General features: G+C 35.1%; 1 pseudogene across 1 annotated transcript; it reads left to right on the forward strand.

Moving 5' to 3' along the window:
* The first annotated feature begins 333 nt into the window (after positions 1-333).
* Positions 334-27,516, forward strand: LOC308262353 (alpha-1,3/1,6-mannosyltransferase ALG2-like; annotated as a pseudogene). The gene is made up of 4 exons: positions 334-434; positions 8,304-8,404; positions 26,692-26,883; positions 26,956-27,516. The product of its transcript is annotated as an alpha-1,3/1,6-mannosyltransferase ALG2-like (transcript).
* Positions 27,517-27,690: the final 174 nt, after the last annotated feature.

The following is a 27,690-nucleotide window of genomic DNA, read 5'->3' on the forward strand; positions in this document are numbered from 1 at the left end:
GTGAGCCTGAAGATGCAGGCAGCCGGTAGATTGCAGACACAGGTGGCATTTGGGCCACTGGACCAAACAGGGCATTTGGGACCATGGTATTCTGAGATTGGCCCTAGAGTCTGAAAGTGGCCATAGAGCTCCAACATCTTAATTTGCAAGCTCACTCGAGCTCCTGAGCAACTTCAGGAACCCAGAAGAGGACCTGCTAACCATGCGAACAGAGAATCAGCGGGATATGAAAGATCTGCCAAAACTTCAGAGCCCCAGACTGGGTTGCCAGGTAACAACATGAGCTCAGATGAGCCACAGGACCCAGCAAGCACACAGTGAGTGCCACCAGACATGGCGATAACTCTGGGTGCCAGTGTGAACCGAGGGAGCAATTTCAACTCCAGTGTCACAGAAGAGCACTTAAGTCGTGATACCTGCACAGGGCCACAAGGGTTGCTCCAAGCAAATACCATACATTGGCATACACTGTATATTCATAATGTAGTAGGACTGTTATTTTTTAAATTATTTTATTTTATTTTTCTTTTTTATATTTTATTTCTTATTTTCGCTGTTTTGTATTGTTTGTTTTAAAAAGTGATACTTACTGGTTGACTTTTCAAAATTCCTACTACTAAGACTGGACTATACATAACACCCACAAATAATGGGAAGACGCAGAAAAACAGGCATGAGAACTTTTAAAATATGAGAACCAGGAATAGTGGAGAAATAACCAAAGTCACAAATACTGACCTACAAGAAATGCAAGAAGGGGAGTTCTGAATCTTGATCTATAATATGATGAAAGGATTTAAAAAAGGTCGATAGGAGATGAAAGATGGGCTAGAAATACTAAGGAAGTCTCAGAAAAAGGTATGGAATGAAATGAGTCAATAAATGAAATGAAGTCAGCAATACAAAGAAATTCTGGAAGATTAGATGAAATGGAAAATAGAATATCACTGTTAGAATACAGTACATCCAAAACTAAAAACACAGTCAACAGTATACAGAAGTCATTACATCAACAAAACCTAAACATCCAGCAAATTTGGGACAACATGAAACGTCCTAACTTAAGGATAAAAAGCATTGAAGAAGGAATAGAGGTACAGACCAGGGGCATTCATAATGTCTTCAAAGAAATAATTTGAGAGAATTTCCCAAACATGGAAAGAGACATAGATCTTCATATTCAGGAGACATACAGAACACCATTAAGACAAGATCAAAGAAGGACCTCCCCACACAACATAATAGTCAAAATGACCAACATAGAGGCCAAGGAAAAGATCTTAAAAGCAGTGAGAACAAAAGGTGGGGTGACATACAGAGGCAAAACAATAAGAATCGCTCCAGACTATACAATCCTGGTCATGGATGCTAGAAGAGACTGGTACAGTGTGACTCAGACCCTGGAAGAAAATAACTTCCAACCAAAACTACTATAAAAAGCAAAACTACTAGTATTCAAAATTGATGGAGAAACAAAAGTGTTTCAAGATAAACAGAATCAAAAAATTTATGAATTCAAAGCCAACACTAGAGAAAATACTTAAAGAAATAAACCATAAAGAAGAAAAAAAGAAGCAGAATTCAGACCAGAGAAGAGAGGAAAGTGATCAGAGGGGCTTCTAAGTAAAGAAGAAGACAAAGCTACCAAACAGATGACAGAACACAAAATGACAGAAAAAAATCATATTTCAATAATAACTCTTAATATCAAAGGACTTAAATCACCAACCAAAAGACACAGATTGGCAATGTGGATCAAAAAACATAATCCAAATACATGCTGTTGGCAAGAAACTCACCTTACAGCCAAAGACATTCACAGACTGAAAGTGAAAGGATGGAAGAAGATATACTGTGCTATTGGAGACCAAAAATGAGCAGGGATAGCAACACTGATATCCAACAACACAGACTTTAAACAAAAACACATCAGAAGAGACAAAACAGGGCATTTGCTTTTATTAAAAGGAACAATCCACCAAGAAGATATAATGACAGTAAATGTTTATGCCCCAAATGTGGGTGCAGCCACATTTGTAAAACAAACCCTTCTGGACATCAGATCTGACTTTAACATGCCTCTCACACCACTGGATTGATCTTCAAGGCAAAAGATGAATAAAGACCCTTAAGAACTAAAGAAAACTATAAACCAAATGAACCTAATAGACATATATACAGAATATTTCATCCAGGAACTACAGAATACACATTCTTCTCATGAGCCCTGGGAACCTTCTCCAAAATAGGTCACATCCTGGGACACAAAGAAAGCACCAGCAAATTCAAAAGATGTAATATAATTCCTTGCATCTTTTCAGACCCTTATGGAATAAAAGTAGAAATCAACAACAGAAAACTTAAAAGAAACTATGCAAATACATGGAGATTGAATGATACATTATTGAATGATGAATGGGTAAGAGCAGAAATTAGGAAAGAAATAAAGAAATTTATGAAAATAAATGAAAACAGAGACACAACTTACCAAAATCTATGGGACAATATGAAGGCAGTATTAAGAGGAAAGTTTATAGCATTGAGTGTCCACATAAGAAGGACAGAGAATCACCAAATACAGATCCTATTGACATAACTCAGGGACCTAGTAAGACAGCAACAGTCTAATCCCAAAGCCAGAAGAATACAGGAATTTATTAAAATTCAAGCAGAATTAAATGAAATAGAGTACAAAAAATAATTCAAAGAATCAACAAAACAAAAAGCTGGTTCTTTGAAAAGATTAATAGAATTGATAAATCCCTGGCCAACCTAAACAAAAGAAAAAGAGAATCAACTCAAATTATTAAAATCAGAAATGATAAAGGAGACATCACCACAGATAGTGAAGAAATTAAAAGAATTATCAGAAATTATTTTAAAAATTTATATTCCAATAGACAAGAAAACATGGAAGAACTTGATAGATTCCTAAGCAGAGTTAACATACCTAAACTGAACCATCAAAGAAAAGCCCATGCCCAGTTGAGTTTCCAGCTGAATTCTACAAAACATTCAGTAAAGAACTAATACCAATACTTCAAAACTTGTTCCAGTACATTGAAAGAGATGGAACTCTCCCAAATTTCTTCTACAAGGCCGGGATCACATGAATCTCCAAACCAAATAAAGACACCTCAAGAAAGAAAAAAACTACAAACAAATATCCTTAATGAAGATAGATGCCAAAATTCTAAACAAAATAATAGCCATATGCATTCAAAACCATATCAAGAGAATTATACACCATGACCAAGTTGGTTTCATCCCAGAAAAACAAGGCTTGTTCAACATATGCAAATCAATACATGTCATTCACCACATAAGTAGAATCAAGAACAAAATCACATCATCATAGCAATAGATGCTGAAAAAGCATTCAACAAAATCCAACACCACCCATTCAGAGGCAAACCAATTAGAATCACTCCAGACTTCGCAAGCCAAGTCATGAGAGCCAGAAGGGCTTGGAGTAACATATTCTAAACTCTGAAAGAAAACAACTTACAGCCAAAAATTTTCTACCCAGGAAAACTTTCTATCAAATTAGATGGAAAAATAAGAAGCTTCCATGACAAACAGAAACTGAAGGAATTTATGTCTTCAAAACCAGCGCTAGAGAAAATACTCAGAGAGATTAACTACAAAGAAGAAATAGGTAACACACACCAGAACCAGAGAAACAAGATTTTCCATCCAACAGACAACTAAGATTGGTTATCTGTGGAGATTCATTATTTATGTTAGTCTTTTACCTATCTCTAAATTGTATTGTTTGCCTTTATTGTTGTTAATTATTAGGATTTCTAGTTGGAATATTAATATACCTTCAGATATAGCATTTGGAAATATTTTATCCAATTCTATTAGTAACTTTTAACTCTGTTTACATTGTCTTTGGATATACAATATTTTTTTATTTTCTAGGGAGTTTGTATACTCTTCTGTTGCCTGTGCCATTGAAATCATATCCAAGAAATCACTGCCAATTTCAATGTTGTGAGGTTTTATGACCCAGATTTTCTTCTAAAAGTTTATAGTCTTAAGATTTATATTTAGGTCTTTTATCTATTTTGAGTTAATACTTGTATATGGGATTAGGTAAGGGTCCAATTTTATTCTTTTCCATGTAATTATTATTTTTCAACAATATTTAGTTAAAAGATTATTTCCACCACCAAATGTTTGTGGAAACCTTGTCAAAAATAACTTGACAATATAGGGAAGAATTTAGCTCTAGGCTTGTATTTAACTCCAATCGTTTATATATCTGCCTTTAGAATAGTACTACACTGTTTCAATTATTGTAGCTTTATATGGTTTGAAATCAGAAAATATATATCTTCTAGCTTTGTTCTTTTTCAAGATCGTTTTGGATATCTAGAATCCATATTCCATATTAGGATAGATTTTTTTCTGAAAAATAAATATATAAATATATGATAGTTTTACCTAAAAAATAGGAAAAAATATTCTCTGGTAAGAAAGAAAGCAAAAAGAAATATTGAAATGTCATCAAAAGCTTGGTATCAGACAAATGAAACTGTTATGTGAGATTATCATTTTTAATTTTGGATAAATTGCTATAATACTAGATGTCAACCACTAAGCAAAGCATGGGAAGGAGGGATGGGGAGAGAATGGGGTGGGGATCAGGTGGGGGCTGACTGGGTGATGTGTGCATGTATGTCTACAAAAGTTTGTATCCCACTATGATGTATGAATACAGTGCACCAATAAAAAATAAAAATAAAAAAAATAAAATTAAAAAAGAATAATTCATCAATGGACTGGGAGCATTATGGATTTATTTTTCTACATTTGGTCATTCCAGCAGGATATAATAAATTGCTTTCTTTCTAAATAAAAAAAACACTGCAGAAAATTGGAATAGAAGAAACATACATCAACATCATTAAGGCAATATACAACAAACCCAAAACCAACATTATATCGAATGGGGAAAAACTGCAAGAATTTCCCCTAAAATCAGGAACAAGCCAAGGATGCCCACTATCACTACTCCTCTTCAATAGAGTCATTGAGATTCTCACCACAGGAATAAGACAAGAGAAGAAAATCAAAGGAATTCAAATAGTAAGAGAGGAATTAAAATTATCCTTATTTGCAGATGACATGATCCTTTATCTAGAAGACCCTAAGAACTCAACCAAAAGACTTCTGGAGCTGATTAACAAATTCAGCAAAGTTGCAGGATACAAAATCAACATAAAGAAATCAGTGGCTTTTCTTTACACCAGCAATGAACCCACAATTAAAGAAATAAAGTAATCAATTCCATTTACTATAACCTCAAATCCAATAAAATACCTAGGAATAAACCTAACCAAAGATGTAAAAGACCTCTACAACAAAAACTATAAAACATTAAAGAAAGAAATTGAAGAAGACCTTAGAAAATGTAAAAACCTCCCATGCTCATGGATAGGCAGAATAAAGATAATCAAAATGGCCATTCTGCCAAAAGTGATATATAGATTCAATGCAATTCCCATTAAAATATCAAAATTATTGATAAAATATTATTCACAGACCTAGAAAAATCAATCATGAACTTTATATGGAGAAAGAAAAGACCCAGAATAACCAAAGAAATTCTCAGCAGTAAGAATCATGCAGGAAGCATCACAATCCCAGACTTCAAATTATACTATAGATCAATAGTACTAAAAAGAGCATGGTACTGGCACAATAACAGGTATACTGACCAGTGGAACAGAATAGAAGATACAGAAACAAATCCACACAGCTTTAGTCAATTAATCTTTGACAAAGGGGCCAAAATCATACGCTGGAGAAAAGACATCCTTTTCAACAAATGGTGCTGGGAGAACTGGCTATCCAATTTTAGAAAGATGGAACTAAACCCCTATATCTCAACATGTACAGGAATCAACTCAAGATGGATCAAATACCTAGAAATTAGACCTGAGACTGTGAAGTTAGTAGAGGAGAGCATAGGATCTAAACTCCAACATATAGGTACAGGCAGTAACTTTCTCAATAAGACTTCCAAAGTGCAGGAAATTAAAGCAAGAATTAATAAGTGGGATCCCTTCAAACTAAAAAGTTTCTTCTATTCAAAGGAAACCATCAAGAACCTAAAGAGGAAGCCTACAGAATGGGAGAAGATCTTTACCAGCCACCACTCTGATAGGGGGCTAATATCCAGAATACACAAAGAGCTCAAAAGACTCTACACTAGCAAAGCAAACAACCCAATCAAGAAATGGGCAAGTTGAATAGACACTTTACAAAAGAAGAGATACAAATGGTCAATAGATTCATGAAAAGATATTCTTCATCATTAGCCATCAGGGAGATGCAAATAAAAACTATGCTGAGATTCCATCTAACCCCAGTCAGATTGGCAAGCATAAAAAAATCATGTAACAACAAATGCTGGCAAGGATGTGGGGTGAGAGGAACTCTTTTACATTTTTTGTGGGAGTGCAAACTAATCCAGCCACTATGGAGATCTGTGTAGAGATTCCTTAGAAAACTGGAAATAGATCCACCATATGATCCAGCTTTACCACTCCCAGGTATTCTTTCAAAGGGGTTGAAATCAGAGAACTACAGCAACATATGCATACCTATGTTCATAGCAGCACAATTCGCAATAGCCCAAATATGAAAACAACCTAGGTCCCCATCAACAGACGAACGGTTTGCAAAATTATGAAAAATACACACAATGGAATTCTATTCAGCTATAAAGAAGAACAAAATCTTGTCATTTGAAAGAAGATTGAAAGTCCTGGAGAGCATTATATTAAGTGAGATCAGCCAAACACTGTAAGAGAAGGCATGTGTTTCCTCTAATAAGCCCAAACTAGGGAGTATTGGGGATACCAGAGGGAGTCCAGATAATGGAAGGGAAATCTCAGCAAAATTTGAATGGAAAGCTAGGAGAGGAAGAAAGTTGAACTTGATTAAGGAGGGGCTACTTCCAAATATGTGTAAAAGTATGAATATAGCATGGTTACTCTGGGTAGTCATTGTTGGGAGGAGGGAAAATAGGGTGGGGGAAGAGGGCACGAAGTACAGTTTAAATATATACCATTTACTTTCAATTAAAAAATTAAATAATAAAATAAAATAAAATACAAAAAATACCAAATGCTGGTAAGATTGTAGAGAAAGAGAAATTCTTATGCAGTGTTAATGGTAATGTAAATTATTTTAGTCATTATGGTAAACAGTATAAAAGTAACTCAATAATTCAAATTAGAATTATCATATGATCTAGCAATCTCATTACCAGGTATATATCCAAAGTAAATAAAATCAGTATATTAAAGAGATATCTGCACTCCTATGTTTTTGCAGCACTATTCAAATAATCAAGATTTGTTATCAATCCAGGTTTCAAATAATAGACAAATGAATAATGGAAATAAAATAAAATATTATTCAGCCATATATAGAGAGCCTTATTAAAGCAGGCTGCTACAAAGCACCCCAATAGTGTGTTAGCAACTGGAGCAGGGGCTGGGGTAGCAGAAATAGGCACCTTTTTACACTGTAAATAAGACCCTGGCTAGTCAGATACACAACACAAATCCAAAACTATCCTAGATTTATAAGCCCAGCTAGATTCTCTCAGCTAGATTCTCTCACTGAGGTGGATCTTCTTACTGCTAAAGGAGAAATTTTCTTGTTTTTAGAAGAAGAATGCTGCTTCTATGCCAATAAGTCGGGTATTGTACAGGGCATTCTACAGATAGGGTTACACAATGGTTTCCATATCTTTTTTAGAGCAAAAGATATGGAAACCATTTAGGCCCTGTGCTAATAGTATGCCTAATTGTGCTCATTGGACCTTGTCTCCTTAACTGTCTGACCAAGTATATACAAAAGTGCAAACAGGCAATAAAATATGATAATCTGGCCATCATGGAGGACCAAGATATGGTATAAACTAAAGATTTGTTTTATGAGTAACAAAAAAACAGTGGGGAATATAATGACAAAAGTAAAAAGGAGGCAAACTGAAAAGAAAGGAGAAAAAATATAGTTTGAAAAATTTAGAAACCTCATTATCCCCCCCTGCAAGGTCTGTCCTTTCGAAGATAAAACCTTAATATGCCACACTTATAATCACAACGGCCTGTCTACTCACTGGAAATTACTGTGATTTATGCTAAAGAATTGCTCCCAAAAGTCTGACCTTAGGTGGACCTCAGGCTTCATTCAGTACCTGACCAAAACAGCAGGACCTTGCATACCAGAAAAGCTAACTGCAAATTTCTGCTTCTGTAAACCTGCTTGCTTAATAGCTGGCTCATCCCCTTGTGGTTTTGCTCCCTTATAAACCCCTACCCCTGGCCAGTTGGGGCGCTCCTCCATTCAGATTTCTGGACTGAGGATACTGCTGCTGGTGAGCTAATAAAGGCTTCAATTGGCACATTCCCTTGGACTCTCAAGTCCTTACTAAACCTGAATACAACAAAAAACACTAAAAAATAGGGCTGGGGGTGTAGATCAGAGGTACAATGCCCCTGGGTTCCATCCCCAGTACCACAAAAAATAATATAATTTAAATTATGTTGCTTCTCTGCCTCAGAACCCTATAATGGCCCCCCCCCACCTTTGGTCTCAGAGTAAAAGCCAGTGATTCTTAAATGGTTTATGAGACTTTGTCCATCTTACTGCCCAGCCCTCTCTGACCTTGTCTTCTGTTCCTCCATCTGTATGTCTGGATGTTCTTGTCTTGTTTGAAGACTTAGTTTTTTCTTTTCTTTTTTTTTTTTTACTAAAAATATGAATTCATTGTTGCATTATAGTTTCACCTCATAATGCAGTTCATAATGATGGTGATATCCATGCATAGCACTTAGGGGGTTTCTCACTTCCTCGCCACTCTCCTCTACCTCATACAGGGTGTTGAGATTACCTCTGGCATTCTCACTTATGTACATAAACCAATGGAAGTGTTTTCATCATTAATTCTCCCTCCTCTTATCCTCACAATTCTTCAGAAACTCCCTTGCTCCACTGGAATTCTCCTTCATTGTCTAAAGTCCTTCTTGTCTCTTTTATCCCAATTACTATCTCACTTCCAAATATGAGATAAAATACATGACCTTTCATTTTCTGTGACTGGCTAAGAAAACTTATCTTTTTCCATTTACTATAACTTGGCCTTTCATCTTCAAAATTTGTGAAATTACAAATTACAAACTGTTACAGTTTGGGGAAACTGTCCCCAGGCACCCCTGTTAGGGTCCTGGACAAAATTTCCCTCAAACCACAAAGAGATAAAAAGATAAAAAGTGCAGGCTCTTGTCCTGAGCTAAGGATAAGTATACAATAGCCCTGACTCTTACTGAATATTTAAAAGAGTTTATTAAAAAGATAGAAATACAGAAGACAATCTATAGCCCCATGCCATTCAAGAGTGGCATGGGGGGGTGTTTCAAACGAATTCACCAAAGATACAACATGTGGACCAACCTTTTTATAGACATGACCTCCATCTTGTTCATGTAATTCTGACTAAAGGTCCCTGTAAGGTTCGTCCCCCACCAAGGTGTCTCCTTTTATGAAGGTTGATGATTGACCCCCTCCTCCCATCCTAGCTAGATTATCCAATTATTATGTAAACCTGTCTTTAGAATGAGTATGAGGAAGTCCTAGTTCCCCTCTCCTATGGACTTGCTAATTACCATTAGCTAGGTTAATTTTCATTGAAATAATTGCCAGCTTTTTATTTTTTTTTGGCAGAAACCAAGTCCATTCACCAATTTTTGAATTATCATAATCAGAGCTTTCTCAAATCTTCCTAGGCCATGCCATTCCCAATGCTGGAAAACAAACTACATTCAATTTCTTTCTTTCTTTCTTTCTTTCTTTCTTTCTTTCTTTCTTTCTTTCTTTCTTTCTTCTTTCTTTCTTCTTTCGGTGGTGATGGTGGGAATTTAACCTCTGAGTACAACCTCAACCCTTTTAATTTTATTTTGAAACATGGTCTAAATTGCTATGGCTAGCCTCACACATATGATCCTCCTGGCTTAGACTCCCAAATATTGGGACTGAAGGTATACACTACAGTGTCCAGACTGCATTGCAGATTTATCACCTTAGTGAATCTTATCATGGCCACTTTTATGTAATATTGTCTCTCAGCTTTGATCTTTCATGCTGTCCTGTACTCTCAATTTATCTTCCTTTTTCTATTTTTATTTGTATTTTAATTTATATTTTGGTTCTAAAAATGGAATCCAAATATATTCTACCTCTGAGATACACCACCCAGTCCTATTTTATTCTGAAATAGGTTTTGCTAAGTTGCTGAGTCTGGCATCATACCTGTAATCCTTCTATTTCAGTGTGCTGAGTACTGGGATTACAGGCTTGTGCCACTGCTCCCAGAATTATGTTTAAATGGGCACAGATACAAAGACATTTACTAATTTTTATAACAACATAAACAGGTAATTTCTTTTATGGGAATAAATGCACTTTTTAGGGAATAAGTGGTATTTTTAGACATTGATAATATAGTTTTTTAGTTTGTTAAGCCTAATCAGAAATATTAAAGGCTATAAAAGTATTTATTCATTTCAAAATAATTATTTTTCCAAGGGTTTGAAGATAATTCTGTTATTATTGTTATTGATTACTAGTTGGTTCCATTTGTATAATACATTTTGTCTAATTTCAATTATCTTAGAAATGTTACACTTTGTATTATGGGCAAGGATTTAGTTTATCTTTGTATTTGTTCCATGAGTGCTTGGAAAGTATGCATTATATTGTTCTGAGTAGAGTTTCTATAAATGTTCGTTGATGGTGTTTGTTTCTTTTATATCCTTATTGTTATCTAGCTAGTTAGTTTATCAATTGGATATGGTAGTGAATTATCCAAATATAATTGTAGATTTATCTATTTCTCTTTTAAGTATTAAGAATTTTGCTGCATGTATACCATAGTTCTGGTGTTTACCACATATGCATTTAGTGTTGCTATGCTCTCTGAGTAGATTGACCCTTTTTATGATTTAGTATTGGACTCTTATCTCTGGTAACATTTTTACTCTGAGGTCTACTTTAGCAATCTAAACATTTTTCTTTCTTTCTTTCATTCTTTTTCTCTTTCTTTTTTTTTTCTTTCTTTTCTTCTTTGTTTATTTTACCATATTGGGGATTGAAACCAGGGGCATTCTACTTCTGAGCTATAGCCCCATCCCTATTTTTTATTCTTTATTTTGAAACAGGATCTCATTAAGTTGTGGAGGGCCTCACTAAGTAGCTGAGGCTAGCCATAAACCTGCAATTCTCCTATCTCAGCCTCTCAATTCTATTTTTTTATTGTTTGCATGATGTATCATTTTTGTAATGGTGAAATATGTTACAGGTGTGGGAATGTTATGGCTTTGGGGAAACTCTCCCCGGGGACCCCTGTAAGGGTCCTGGACACAATTTCCCTCATTCCACAACAAAACCCCCCAAAACAGAAAAAAAAAAACATTAAAACTGCAGGTTCTTGTCCTGAACTAAGGATAAGTATACATAGCTCGGACACTTGCTGAAGATTTAAAGAAGTTTTTTAAAAAGATAGAAATACAGAAGATAGTTACAGCCCCATGCAAATGGCATGGGGGTGTGGTTTGAGCCAATTCACCACCCAAAGATACAGCAAGTGGACTAGACTTTTTATACTCATGACCTACATCTTGTTTACATAATTCTGACATAGTAAATATCCCTGTAAGGTTCCTCCCCCAGCAAGGTGTGGCAAGATGTCTCCTTTCAGGAAGGTCAACCCCTCCTACCATCCTAGCTAGATTGTGTAGATCTGTCTTTTAGAAAGAGGAAGCCCTAACTCCCCTCTCCTATTGACTTGTTAATTACTTTTATCTAAGTTGCCCTATTTTTTATTCTTTACTTTGAAACAGGGTCTCACTAAGTTGCGGAGGGCCTCACTAAGTAGCTGAGGCTGTCCCTGAACTGCAATCCTCTGGTCTCAGCCTCCTGAATGCTGGGATTACAAGCATGCACCACCACGCCTTTTTTTTTTTTAATTCCCTTTCAGCTCATATCTCTTCTCTCCTTCCTAAATATTGATAACATAAATGTTAGCTCTTTTGTTATCATTTCATATCCTCTTAAGCCATGTTCATTTTGTTGTTATTGTTGTTCTGTTTTGTGTCTGGAATTCAAATTAGGTCATATCACTTTAAGTTATCAAATTCTTTCCCTTGTCTTTTTGCATTTTGCTGCTGAGACTTTATCCACTTAATTTTTATTACTGCAATTGCCATTATTATCTTAGTTATTTTTTATTTTGAAATTTTCATTTATATATATCTTTATATATAAATATGTAAATATTTATATATATTCTTTATATCACTTTTTTACAGTGAGGTTATTGATTTCTTTACTAAGATTTTCTTTTTTTGTTTTCAAGCATGTTTATATTAGCCATGAAAACATTTTTATTACGACTGCTTTAGAAACATCCTTAAATAATTCTAATATGTGTACTGTATTGATGTTGAATCTATTGTCTTTTCTCATATAAAACTTTTCTGTTTCTTCATATGAAGAATAGTTTTCTATTGAAAACTGGAATTCTTGGTCTAATTTTAGTGTATTTTTATTATTCGTGTACTGTAATCATACATATTGATTAAGTTCAGGACTTATTTGCTACTTTGAACTCAGGGAAGGGAAGATTGCCAGATGGGGTAGAAGAACAAATATCCCAATTAACTTCCTTTTATACCTATAGGATAGTTTCTTAGTTACTATAAATGGAGGTTGACTATCTGGCTTTTAAGGTCAGGGAATGTCTCATTTACTGCTCCTCACAGATCTTCCATTGACAGCATAGGGATAGCCTTATTACTGATGAGTGATAGAGAAAATTCTGTTTACATTTGCTCTCTTCTGACATTACTCTAGCATGTGAGTACATTTGTCATTCTAAGAATTAAAATGAAAGTGGAAGTCCACGTTCCCTATTTTATTTTCTTGGTTATATGGAAGTCCACATTCCCTATTTTATTTTCTTGGTTATATGGGCCCATTAGTACCCTGTGAGTATGGAAGTTCTTAGTCTCTAATGCATCTTCTCTGACAACTAACCTCATAGAAAATTGGGAGCATCTCCCTCACCCTCCTAGACAGGGTGAAGTCTAGACTTCTCCTCAGCCTTGGCTGTATGGAGTTCAAGGTGGACCTACTCTTCTTGTGGTGCTTGGCTGGAGTCAAATAGTTATTATCTAAAAGGTTTCTGTCTTGTTAGGCTGTTCTTTTCCTAGACCATTGATTCAGGATATCCCACTACATTGGAGGATTTAAAAAATCTGTGTCTGTTTGTACTTCTGTGTTGTCATCTTTTGCAGCACCCACTTGGGAACATATAAGAAAAACCTAAGAATTTCACTGCTGTGTTGCTCCTCAGGTTCCAAGAATCCTAGTAGTTGATTTTTTCCCCTTCATCTCTCAGAATCTTCTCATGCTTGCATAATGCACAGGACTTTTAGTGGTACTTTCCAGGGTAGAAAAAAAACTTCTACTTTCTCTTTTTTGATGCAAAGTCTTTTAAATTTTTTTTCAGTCCTTCAAACTTGATTTTTCTACGGATACCATGACTTTTAACTTCTAGATGATAAAAAGAGATTCAGCGTTTATAGAACTGATATTTGGAAATTTCAAACATTTCTCACATAGTATAATAGCAATATTTTTAAAGAGACATGAAATAAATAGAAAGTAAATTACTACTAACTTTTTTATATATTACAAATGATTTTCAGGAATATATGTATATCATAAAATAAAAATATTAAGTGCATTTAGTTCTTCAGGAAATGAGAAAATACCATACGAGATCATACTTGAGTAATAAATGAAGGTCGGTTTATACATTTCATTATTATTGATGAAAGTACATAATAATCATGATAAAAATAATAATGTTCCTATTGCTAGTGGTTCTTACAGAACTCAAATTCATGTAGCCCCAGTGGCACAATCATTTAACACACAGTACTTATAAAAACACAAATTCTCTCCATCTTAGCTTTTTTCTTTACCCTATAATAATAATATAATTGGTAAACCTGGATATCACTATCTCCAAATGTATTTCCTGAAGAAAAAGTGAAGAATAATTCTGAAACATTAAAATGCTCAGTTCCAGGTGGTCTTGTGGGCCAGATGTTTTATATTTTCCCTGGTGTTTGGTGGTCCAATCTTTCTTTAGCCTTCATGGGCAGAATAATTTGCCCTTTCTAACTCATCAAGTTAAATTGTATGGCTTGTTTTTATGTAAAATAATCTGATTTAATTGGTCAATTATATTAATAAAAATATTTCTCTGGTCAACCAACCATTTAAAAACCTAGGATAGAAAATCAATCAATTTATAAGGATAGAAAAAATAACTAGGAAGAGAAAAACAAAATGGGATTTCTTTGCAAAGGTGAGTTCCAAAAACACTATAATTAGCAAGTAATTATAACTTCAATAAAAATTGACATGCATTTTTAAAGAATGCTATATTGAACATTAGTAAGTTTTGTATAAGACAGAAATACAGGTGTGTAGATATAATCCTGAAAGGGGTTCATCAGCTGAGCACTAATTTAATAAGTCATTCTATCTTTTTCATCCTTCTTTATCCCATTCTAACATTATTTTTCCATATCCTAATCACTGTCTTCGGGGTTTGTTTTCCCCCAGGTAGTACATGATCATGGATTGGTAAACCCATAAAAATTTTTTTTGCAATAAATCATAGTTTTAAAAAAACCTCTAACCGAGTGTGGTGGCATACCCTTGTAATCCCAGTACTTGGGAGGCTGAGATAGGAGGATAGCAGGTTCATGGATAGCCTTAGCTACTTATTGAGGCTCCCCATAATTTACTGAGACCCTGTTTTAAAATGAAGAATAAAAATAATATGGCTGGTGTTATAGCTCAGAGGTAGAATGTCCCTGGGTTCAATCCACAGTACTGTTTAAAAAAAAAAAAGCTCTAAGAAATTCCCATAGGTACCACTGATCATATGAATTTTTATAATCTTTTTTTATCAAAAAGTTTGTTTTATTTTCTCACTAGCCTTATGGAACCCAAATAATTTTGCTTCTACAAATCTTGACCTTTCTTTGTGATATCATCTGAATACCAACTTGTAACAAATTATCTGTTCTATCTAGTCTGTTCAGTGTTAAAATTTATAACTATGCTGTTTATTTGAACTGATGCCTTAAAGATCTCCTAACAAAAACAAACTTATAACAAAAATATATGTAAAGTACTTTTATTGTAATACTAAAGCTTAAAAATTACATGTAGTTAATAATGACAGAGATGAAGGTAATTTGTTTTGCTAAATAGTACATAGAATTTTAAATAAATAGAATAAAAAAGAAAATATAAGAAATTTCTGTTGAGGAGCTAAACACAAGGTGATAAATCTACCATCACTAGTGACAATTTTAAGAATACCAAGCACAGTATAGTCATGTCATTATTTAGAACAGTTTACTTAAACATTTTAGCCCATACTTACATATAATGGGTCTTCATTATAGGTAGGTCCTACTCCAGTAAATCTTAAATATGTTGCTGAATAACAGGGATTGCAACTCATAAGTTTGAAATTTAAATAAGCAGAATAAAAGTGACATAGATTATTACTATAATGTTTGATTCCAGACTGTAGACATTTCTAATCAAGTACTTTCAAAATTCAACTCTTTCAAATATGATTTTTAAGATTATAACACTCCTAAAGTTAGGTTAAAGAACAATAATTACTAGAGGAGAAATTAGGGTACATGTATCTCAAATTAGCAAGCCAATTTTATTATGACCTTTATTTTTTATCATTGATACTCATGATTAAAAGGTACAATAAAAATCATCTATTCACCAGGTGTGGTGGTGCACTCTTTTAATTCCCACACTTGGGAGGCGGAGACAGTAGGATCACACAGGTTCAAAGCCAGCCGTGCGCACTATCTTAGGAGACGCTGTTTCCAAATAAAAATGTAAAAATAGGTCTGGGAGTGTAGCCTAGAGGTGAACATCTTGACTGGTTCCATTTTTCAGCAACTGAATTGTGTAGGTATGAACATAGATACTCGTGCACTAGTTTGGTAGTTTGCTTTCCATTCTTTTGGGTAGATACCCAGAAGTGGTATTACTGGATCATATGATAGGTTAATTCCCATTCTTGAGAAGGTCCTCCATATGTTTTCCAAAGTGTTTGCACTAATTTACAATTCCACCAACAATATATTAGAGTTTCCACTTCTCCACACTTTTAACAGCATTTGTTTTTGTTTTCATTTTTAATGATTGCCATACTAGTTGGAATTAGGTAAAATGTGAGGCTAGTTTTGATTTGCATCTCTATAATTGCTAATAAAGTTGATCATTTTTATACTTTTATTGGCCATTTGAATTTTTTTCTTTTTTAAAGTGTCTATTTAGTTCACTTTCCCATTTTTAATTATGTTATTTGTTTTCTTGGAGTGAGTTTTTTGAGTTCTATGTATATTTTAGATATTAGTCTTCAATTGAAGAAATAGTTGGCAAAAAAATTCCCCTATTTTGTTGGCTCTCTGTTGAGGATCTTGATAGTTTTATTTGCTGTACAGAAGCTCTTCAGTTTAATGCATTAATATGTATTGATCCACCTTTTCATTTCTTGTGCCTTTGGGGTTTTGTTGAGAAAGTTTTTACCTGTGCCTATGTGTTGAAGTGTTGGACTTATGCCCTCTTCAAGAAGCTGCAAGGTCTCTGGTCTGATTTCCAAGTCTTTGATCCATCTTGAATTGACTCTTTTGCAGGGCGAGGGAGTGGGGGTTTATTTCCATTTTTCTGCAATATAATTAACCAATTTTTTCAATACCACTTGCCAAAGAGGCTATCTTTTTTCCAGTGTATGTTTTTGGCCCCTTTGTCAAAAACCAATTGGCTGTAAGTGTTTGGATTTGATTCTGAGTCTTCTATTCTGCTCCATTGGTCTATGTATCTGTTTTTGTGTCAGTACCATGCTTTTTTATTACTATGGCTTTGTAGTATGCTTTAAAATCAGGAATTATGATTCTTTCTCCATGGTTTTTGGCTATTCTGGGATTTTTGTTGTTCCAAATGAATTTAAGGACTGATTTTTCTCTGTCTGTGAAGAATGACCTTGGTAATTTAATGGGTATTGTATTGAATCTGTAGACCAATTTTGAAAAAAAATGGCCATTTTGAGACTTTAGGAGATGGAAAGACTTTTACTAATTTTTTAATTGGATTATATAATTGGTTTTTGTCTTGCTTTTTTGTTATTGAGTTATAATTGTCATGATTGTAGTTTGGAAGCTAAACCCTTATCAGATGCATGTTTTGTAAATATTTTCTCCCATTCTATAGATTTATATTTATTTTTATTTTTTACTATGCTGATTATTCCATTTGCTGTGAAGATTTTTAGCTTGATTTGGACCCACTTACCAAGTTTCCCTGTTGTGGCTGGTGATTTTGGTGTCATATATAAGTAATTAATACAATTAAATAGCAAAAACAAAACAAAACAGCAAAATAAACCAATTAAAAATAAAACAAAGACCTTTAAAATATATTCTTTCAAAGAAAAAAATGACTATTAGACATAAAAAGATTTTCAACATCAATAATCTTCAGGAAAATACAAGTCAATATCACCATGAGATAATGAAATATTATCTCATAACCACTAAGATGTTTGATAAAAAAGTAAACACATAATAAGTAACAGTGAAGATATAGAAAAAATGGAAATACATGTGCATTGGAGGTTTTTCAATAAAGTAAAAAGAACTATCATATAAATCAACCATCTCACTCCTGCGAATATATTTAAAAGAAGTGAAATCAAGATTTTTGAGATATAGTTGTACTCCCATGTTCTTTGTAGCAATATTATAATAGCCAAGGTATAAAACATACAATATGGAAAATTCATTCAGTGTGTGTGTGTGTGTGTGTGTGTGTGTGTGTGTGTGTATGCACATGCCTGTGTGTAGTAATGGGAATAAAATACAGGAGCATTCTAAATAAGGTCTTACAAAATTGCTGAGGGCCTGGCTAAATTGCTGAGGCTCACCTCAAACCTGGGATTGTCCTATCTCAGCTTCCTATGTACTGGGATTTCTAAAGTATACCACCAGGCCTGGTATTTCAGCCTTTAAAAAGAAGAAACAGAGCTAGGCATAGTGGTACACACTTGCAATCCAGGTACTCTGAGGCTCAGACAGGAGGATCACAGGTTCATGGCCAGCATCAGCTACTTAGTGAGGATCTCCACAACTTAGTGAGATCCTGTTTCAAAATAAATAGGAGATGAGTGCATGTATGCTTCTACATATTCTACTCCATTACAATGTATGACTACAGTGCATCAATAAAAAATATAAAGTACAAAAAAATAAGGAAAGAATAAAAAATAGGGCTGGGGGTGTAGCTTGGAGGTAGAATCTCCCTGGGTTCAATCCCAGTACTGGGGGGAAAAAAAAGAAACTGCTGCTATACACAGTAACATGTATAAGACTGGAGAACACTATGCTAAATGCAATAAGCCAGTCACAGTAGGACAAATAATGCATGGTTTCACTTAAAAAGCTATCTGGAATAATTAAAATTATAGAAATTGATAATAAAATGATAGTTACCAGGGATTGGAGTGGGTAAAAAACAGAAAGTTGTTGTTCAATAGGCATAAAATTCCAATCATGAAGAAATCAAATTATAAAGATCTAGCCAGACATGGTGGTATCTGCTTGTAATCTCAATACTTGGGAACTGAGAGAAGGGATTGCAGGTTTGGGGCCACTGTCAGCTACTTAGTGAGGCTATCCACAACTTACTGAGACCTTGTCTTAAAATAAAGAATAAAAAATAAGGCTGGGGGTATAGCTCAGAAGTAGAATGTCCCTGGGTTCAATCTCTAGTACTGAAAAAAAAAAAAAAAATTTAGAGATCTGTTGTACAACATTGTGCCAATAGTTAATAATATTATACTATGTACTTAAAGATAAAGTGGGCAGATCTCATGCTAAGTGATTTTACTATCAAGTAAAAATAAAAGATTAATATTTATACATATAGCATATAATAGGAAAAGTAAAAGCAGCAATGTAAGCATAATAAAATTAAATATAAAATAAAATAATTTGAGTAAAAATTTACTTCAGCATAGGAAAAGAAATATAAAGCAATTGGCACCAAATCACACATACATGTCTTTCTTAAATCAATAAACAGGTTAAAGAAAGTAAGTTTAGCCACATTACATCTCATTTTAGGGACCCAAAAGAAATGCCACATTTCCTATCATGAATTGCATTTTCTCTGATAATATGTTGACCTGATTTACCTGTTATTCAGAATTATGAAATCAACCTAGGTATCATGTTAAAAAATAGGTTCCACTGGGCGTGGTGAAACACGCTTGTAATCCTCACGCTTGGGAGGCTGAGACAGTAGGATTGCACATGTTCTAAGCCAGCCTCAGATACTTACTGAGGCTCTCAGCAACTTAGTGAGACTCTGTTTCCAAATAAAATATAAAATAGGTCTGGGAGTATAGCCCAGAGGTATACCTCTGGGTTCCACCCACAGTACCACCACAAGGAAAAAAAATAGGTTCCAACAACTATATATCTCAAATATATTTTGTTTTTTAGGTTTGACTTTGAAACAATGAAAATTTATATAGAGAGAAAATAAAGAGACATTCTTAAAAATTGAAAGCAGATGGGAGTGGTGGCACATGCTTATAACCCCAGCATTTGGGAGGCTGAGACAGAAGAATCATACTTCAAGGACAGCCTCAGCTATTTAGTGATGCCTTTGGCAATTCAGTGAACCCTATTTCAAAATAAAGAATAAAAATTAGGGCTGGGGGTGTAGGTCGGAGGTAGAATACCCCTGGGTTCCATCCCCAGTACTGCAAAAAAAATAAAATAAAATAAAATAAATGAGTGTAACTGTATTGCCACGACCCTGCCTCCCTTGGAGTCTGAGTGAGCCTGCACGCATGACGTGGCACATGCTTCAAGGAAAGCAGCCCTGAGGAAGAATGGGTCCATTCGCAGGAGTACTCCTTGCTCTTGGATGTTCTTTCATAGCTATTGTTCTTTTGAACTTTTCACAAACATGGCTCCAGTGATACAGGACGAGGTCCAGGAATCAAGACTGTAGGAACAGGTGAAACTGATTCCATGAAAGATAAAATTTCTGGTAATATATCTGAGCCCTCAAACGTCCCCTGCCTTGCTCCAAGCTGTAATAAAATTGGCTAGAGAAGAAAAAGGGGATTTCAGCACATTAGTGGATATATTACAACAGCAAGATATACTTCAGGAAAGCCCAAAAGAGAACTTAGTTATACAAAAAGATTAAGCAGTTAGAAGAAAGAAGGAGGCTATGGCCCACGCCTCCCACTATTATGACTAAGTTTGGTCCTGCTTGCATTATTGGGAATAGGCTGTGGCAACCCCCTAGGGAAAAAGAAGCTAATTGGTACCATTACTGGAGTTTACAAAGATAGGGAATAGATGGGTTAACATTATTGGTAAAAAGGTATCCTATTTTAAATTAACTAGAGCAAGACCAGTTTGGTGTTTATTGACATATGCCCAAAAGTAAAGCATAACAAAGCAATTAGAAGAGGAGGTGTTTACTAGAAAATTAGAAAAGGAGGCTGTACAAAACTCCCTGGTTACATTGGACTTGGTTTTTTACAATGTTTGAAAATAGAATGAATAGAGATATTCGGATATATATAATAGAAAGGAGCTTATTACAATATATGAAAAATATATATAAAGAACTCTTAACGACAATTTCTAGTTATAGCTTTGATCTTTTCATACAGGACAAATGTTGTACCACAAGTCTAGCAACTGGTCAGCATGGCTGCCAAATCGAGACATGTGCAATGATGGGTATCCTAGTTAGATTGTGTATAGAAACCATAGATCTAAAAAACAATACCTTGTATGTAAGCCAAAGTTATTCAATGATGTAATTAATTTCTTTATTCTGTATATATTCCTTGCCCACTACCTTGAAAATTACACTCAGATACAACATCCTTGAGTTGTCTGTGTCTGTTTGTCACATTCAGCCAAATCCTTGCCCACCTTCCAAGACCCCTGTCCCAACAGTCTCAGTGCTCCAGCCGAGCTGGTCTGTTGCACTCTATATTAAATTGATAGTTGCCACACAATCAGGAATCATTTTAAGTTACTTTAAAGCCCAGTAATTTGATTGTACTCTCTTAATGAGATATATTCTGAGAACAAAATACCTGCAAAACCAAACAAACCACCTTAAAACTATTTTAATAGTTACATTGTTAATGATAAGCTTGTTTTTTAATCTAAAACTATTTTGCAAGTGTAACGAAATAAAACTATTAATAATTATATTAATAAAAATCAAGATCTTAATTAAAAAGGTTTATAACATATAAGAAACTAATCAAAATTCTACAATTATAAATAATTTGTTACATGAATATATATCAATAATTCATAGTTTATATATATTCTTAAAGTACATATTTCTTTTCTCTGTCCACTATGATAGCCTAAAAACAGTGATTATTCAGTATCAATGAGCATCATTCATGTACAGATACTGGTTTCTACCTACCATTCCCTACAAAATTCAGCTAGAAGTCCTAGGAAGAATGGTTTATTCCAGAACTGAGACAGGTAATGTACAAGCCAGGGATATTTTGTGATAAAAGTAAGCAAAGAAGCTATAAGAAATGTCTGGGTAATCATTATATCAAACTGAATCAAGAACCAGCATGAAACATGTCTCAATAGTAAATCAAGACAAATTGGGAGTTCAAAAAATAACTGTAGTGAATTAAAACCATCAAGTATTATTGTTAAATTCTGTGAGTTTATAATTATGCTTTAAAATAATATTACAAGTATTTTGAACACTATTGGACATTAGAATATACCACCTCAAAAAATGTGACAATAGGAGACCAGAATATGCCACCCCCATATATACTGCTTTACCATCTTTAGGGCTGGTTATTCTGAGAAAATGTAGACACAGCAGGAACTCTGAAAAGCTGCCATTTTGTAAAAAAAAAATTTATAAAGGAAATCCACATCAGTAAAATTATCAGTATTGGGAAAAGGGTTGCTCCAGATGATTTTTATTATAGTAATTCTAAGACTTTTTTTTGTATTGGAAATTGAACCCAAGAATGTCCTACCTCCAACCTACACCCCTATCCCTATTTTATTTTTATTTTGAAACAAGATCTTACTAAAGTTGTGAGGGCCTCTCTTAAGATGCGGAGGCTGGCTTCAAACCTGTGATACTCCTATCTCAGCCTCCCAAGTACCAGGATTATAAGACTGCATCACCATACCCTATACCTGGAAGACTTTTTAATCTGAATAGCAAGAAAATTTTTATCTGAGACACATTTCCACCCCTCATTTCCTCATAACTTATCTCTACTAACTCCTGAAATTTCTTTCTGTAGCTCTGAATGCCATGCAAGCTTCAATCATCTAGCCTTTCTTAGAGTCTCATATTTTGTGGAATTCCCATGCTTATGCACATAATTATAGTGGTTTTATATCCTATTCATCTGTCTCATATCAGTTTAATCTGAAGCTCAGCCAAAGAACATAGAAGGGCAGAGAAAAGCAATTTTCACTATTTTACCTCTCCTAAGGCTCCTTGGCTTAGGGACTAACTCATTATTTTAAATATTGGTTACAAAAAAGAAGGGGTGATATTCAAGAGTTAATATTGCTATATCAATTTTAGTGAGAGTAGATAAAAAATTCTTCCTATAAAATTATTTTAGTTAATAAAAGAAGACATTATGGAACTAGCATACCATCATTTTGCAAACCCTTAGTTAAATGACTAAATAAAGAAAATGGTTATCTACAGCTGATTTTACCATAAAAAGAAATAGAACTAGGCTGATCATGGTGATACACACCTATAATCTCAGCACCTAGAAGGATGTCTCAGTACCTAGAAGGATGAGACACAAAGATCACAGGTTTGAAGCCAGCTCCAGAAGAAAGAGAGGCCAGACTTAGCAACTTAGGCCTTCAACAACTTAGTGAAACCTTGTTTCAAAATAAAAGAGTAAAATAGAATGGAAAGATATATTTCAGAGGTAAAATGTCCCTGAGTTCAATCCCCAATACTGAAAAAAAAAGAAACAAAAAAAGAAAGAGAGCTACAATTAGACATTGTGCTCTACCTTCAGTAAAAGCAGAGAAAGCACTTGAAAAGTTGTCCTGTGAAAAGTGGGAAATGAGAAAACGCTAAACGACTGATGTGTGCATGTATGCCTCTACCATCTTCTACCCCATTAAGATGTATGATTACAATGCACCAATAAAAAAGGAAAAAAAATAAAATTTGCAAAAAATATTAAATTTGAACATGGGTATGTATATATTACTGTAGTTCTCTAGTTTTAACCCCTTTAGAAAGATACCCAGTAGTGTTATGCCAGAATTGTATGATGGATCCATTCCAGTGTTCTAAATACTCTCCACACTGATTTCCACAGTTGCTGGACTAGTTTGCAGTCCCACCAACAATGTAGAAGAGTGCTTATTTTCCCACAGCCTTGCCAACATTTATTGTTATTTGACTTCTTTATGCTTGCCATTCTGGATGGGTTAGATGGAATCTCAGTGTAATTTTGATTTGCATCTCCCTGATGGCTAATGATGTTGAACATTTTTTCATTTATCTATTGCCCATTTGCATCTCCTCTTTTTGTGAAATGTCTATTGAATTCAGTTGCCCATTTCTTGATTGGGTTATTTGGTTTTCTAATGTAAAGTTTTAAAGTTCTTTATATATTCTAGATATTAGACCTCTGTCAAAGGGATAGCTGGTAAAGATCTTTTCTCATTCTGTAGTCTTTCTCATAGCAGCACAATCACAATTCACAATAGCCAAACTATGGAACCAACATAGGTGCTCATCAACAGATGAATGGATTATAAAATTATGGAAAATACACACAGTGGAATTCTCCTCAGCAATAAAGAAAAATAAATTACATCATTTGCAAGAAAATGAAAGGACCTAGAGAATATTATGTTAAGTGAGATTAGGCAATCACAGATAATGAAGAGTCACATGTTTTCCTTAATATGTGCAGGGTAGGGAAAAATTGGGATACAAGAGAAACTCCAGATGATGAGGAATAACCTCAAGGAAGCCAGGGAGGACATATAAGGAAGGGGTAGAGGAAGACGTATTTCATTAATAGAAATACTACCATAAACTATGTGTATACATGTGGGTACTACGTATTGGTAGGAAGGGAAATAGGAAGGGGAGAGCACCAAGAGGGTGTACATGTATGTCATTGTCAGCATGATTTACATTGTTATGTGAGACTATAATTCATCAATAAAAACATGAAAGTGAAGTACAACAAAGTAAACTTAATTTCTTTAAAGAAAGTAGACACATATAGCTGGAGGCTATTGCACATGCTTGTAATCCCAGTGCTTAGTGAGACCGTGTTTCTAAATAAATTATTTTAAAAAAAGGGCTGGGGTGTATCTCAGAGGTAGAAAGCCCCTGGGTTCCACCCCCAGTACCACACACACACACACACACACACACACACACACACACACACACAAATAGACACATAGACCAATGTAGCAGAATAGAATAGAAGACTCAAAAACAAATCTGCACACCTACAGCCAACTGATTTTTGGCAAAGGGGCCAAAAACATACAATGAAAAAAATAGCCTCTTCAGCAAGTGGTGTTGAAAAAACTGGTTAACCATATGCAGAAAAATGGAAATAAACTTCATTTTCTCACCCTGCATAAAAGCCAATTCAAGATGGATCAAAGACTTGGAAATCAGACCAGAGACCTTGCCGCTCCTTGTAAAAGGTATAGGTCCAATACTGCAATACATAGGCACAGGTAAAAACTTTCTCAACAAGACCCCAAAGGCACAAGAAACTAAAAGATGAATCAATACATGGGATTGAATGAACCTGAAGAGCTTCTGTACAGCAAAGGAAACTATCAAGAAACTCAACAGAGAGCCAACAGAATGGAAAAATTTGCCAACTATTCCTCCAGTAGAGGACTAACACCTAGAGTATATAAAGAACTCAAGAAACTCAACACTAAGAAAAAAACCCAATCAAAATATGTACAAATGAACTAAATAGACACTTCACAGAAGAAGAAATTCAAATGATCAATAAATGTCCAACACTCAGCACATAGGCACAGGCAAAAACATTTTTAGACATTTTGTAAATGTCTAAAAATGTTCAACTTCATTAGCAATTAAAAAGATACAAATCAAAACTACCTTAAGATTTCACCTAATTCCAACTATAATGGTAATCATTAAAAATAAAAACAAATGCTTTGAGGGTGTGGAGAAGTGGAAACTCTAATACATAGTAGGTGGGATTGCATATGAGTGTGACCACTTTGAAAAACAGTATGGAGGATTCTCAGAAGAATGGGAAGTAGCCTACCATATGATCCAGTAATACCACTTCTGGGTATGGAAACTAAACTGCCAAACTAATTCATGTGTATCTATGTTCATAGCCACACAATTCACAACTGCAAAACTACAGAACCAGCCAAGATGTCCATCAAACAGATGAATGGATTACAAAATGATGGGATATATACACAATGTAATTTTACTCAGCCATAAAGAATAAAAATAATTATGTCATTTACAGGGAAATGGATGGAACTGGAGAACAGTATGCTAAGTGAGATTAGTCACAGAAAGTAAGAAATTGGATGCTGTCTCTAATATATGGAAGCTAGGGAGAAAAGGGTCATAGGAGGAACTCTAGATGAAGGAGGAGAAATTATAGATGAGAAAATATGTAGGCCTAATATCACCTATCTACCAAAAATAAAATATAAATTTCTCATAAAAATTTATCACTCAAATTAAACTGCAGACTAAGATGCTTTCACTGGTGAATCCTGTTAAACAATAAAGAGGAAATAAGATGAATCTTGTATAAATTATTTCAGAATAGAGCAATAAACATTTTCAGTTCATTGATAAATTACAATTGTGACATCAAAACCTGGGGAAAACATTCCAGAAAAATATTGCTCACGGATGTTTATAAGGTAATATTTTTAGTGGACAAAATTGAGAACACTTAGAATTTGTGTTTGTGCACAGAGAGAAAAGGTCACTATGCACACCAAGAAATCTGCCAATATGCCCTCGCTCCTGGCTGCCTGAGTAACTATTGTTTCTCTATCAGATACAGTTCTAACCCTTCTTGTTTCATCCTGAGCTCTAGAAAAAAAAGTACCGATTTTTTTGCTTCCTTACAATATACAGTCCAGAGCAGACTCTCATTTTCTTGAGTCCTCCTCAAAATCACAAAGCACAAGCCCAAACTCCCACAAGCCCCCTCTTGATGACCTGGAATTCAAGAGTCCTCATGTTTTGTGTCTCCCTTTATACACCCCTCACACACCCCCCCAAAAAAAGACTAGAAAAGACTACAAAGAGTGCTCAGGCATAGGTGTGCTTCCTAGGCCATGGTGCAGAGGCTTGAGCAAGATGGGGACTAGGGTCTGGCTCTTTCTGCACCCTTACCTGGGTGTGGGCGGTGCTGAGCAGCTGGTGCTGGATGCGGTGTTGGTGCTGCAGGCACTGGGGTGTCACGTGACAATCTAGACCTCACACTAGGACCCCAGCCACGGCTTCACCAAGAGCTGTGGGTGCGCTGTGCTGGGAACTGGCTGCCCTGCAGCCTGGGCTGGGGCCGCCGTGGTTTGCGCCTACATGTGCATGGTCATCCTGGAGGTCTACGTACTGTTCTTCTCGGACAGACAAGGAGTTCCACTTGGTGGTGTGCGAATAGCTTTGACTAAGCTGTTCCAGAAAATCTTGATGACTTAGTTCCCAAGAGAAAAGAATTCCTGTTGCTTTCCATCAACAGATACGAAAGAAAGAAAACTCTGACTTTTGTCCCGGAAGCCTTAGTAGAACTGCGTGGAAGATTGGCATCCCAAGACTGGGAGAGGGTTCATCTGATCATGACATGTGGCTATGATGAGAGAATCCTGGAGAATGTGGAACACTATCAGGAATTGAAGAAAACAGGCCAGCATGTGACCTTCCTACGGCTTTTCTCAGACAAACAGATCTCACTCGTCTATGGCTGTATATGTCTGCTGACACACCCAGCAATGAGCACTTTGGCCTTGTCCCTTTGAAGGCCATGTACATGCAATGCCCAGTCCTCACTGTTAATTGGGGTGGGCCCTTGGGGTCTATTGTCCACTGTGTCACAGGATTTTTGTGTGAACCTGACCCAGTGCACTTATCCATGGCCCTTCCTTAAAAACCACAATGGGTCTGGCTGGAAGAGCCAGGGTGAAGGAGTTCTCTGATGCATTTACAGAACAGCTCCATCAGTATGTCACCAAACTGCTGGTATAACTGAATGGTTTAAGGTCTTCACTGTGTAAGTTCTTTCATTCACTAATATTATTTTTATGGATTGTGGACCCAATTTCAAAACTCCCAAAATAGACATCTAGAATTTAGCACCGAATATATTTTTAAATAAACTTGAATCTTGATTATGAGCCATCTTCCAGTGCACCACAGATC

Source organism: Muscardinus avellanarius (assembly GCF_963383645.1).
Source record: "Muscardinus avellanarius genome assembly, chromosome: 4".
Taxonomy (NCBI): Eukaryota; Metazoa; Chordata; class Mammalia; order Rodentia; family Gliridae; genus Muscardinus; species Muscardinus avellanarius.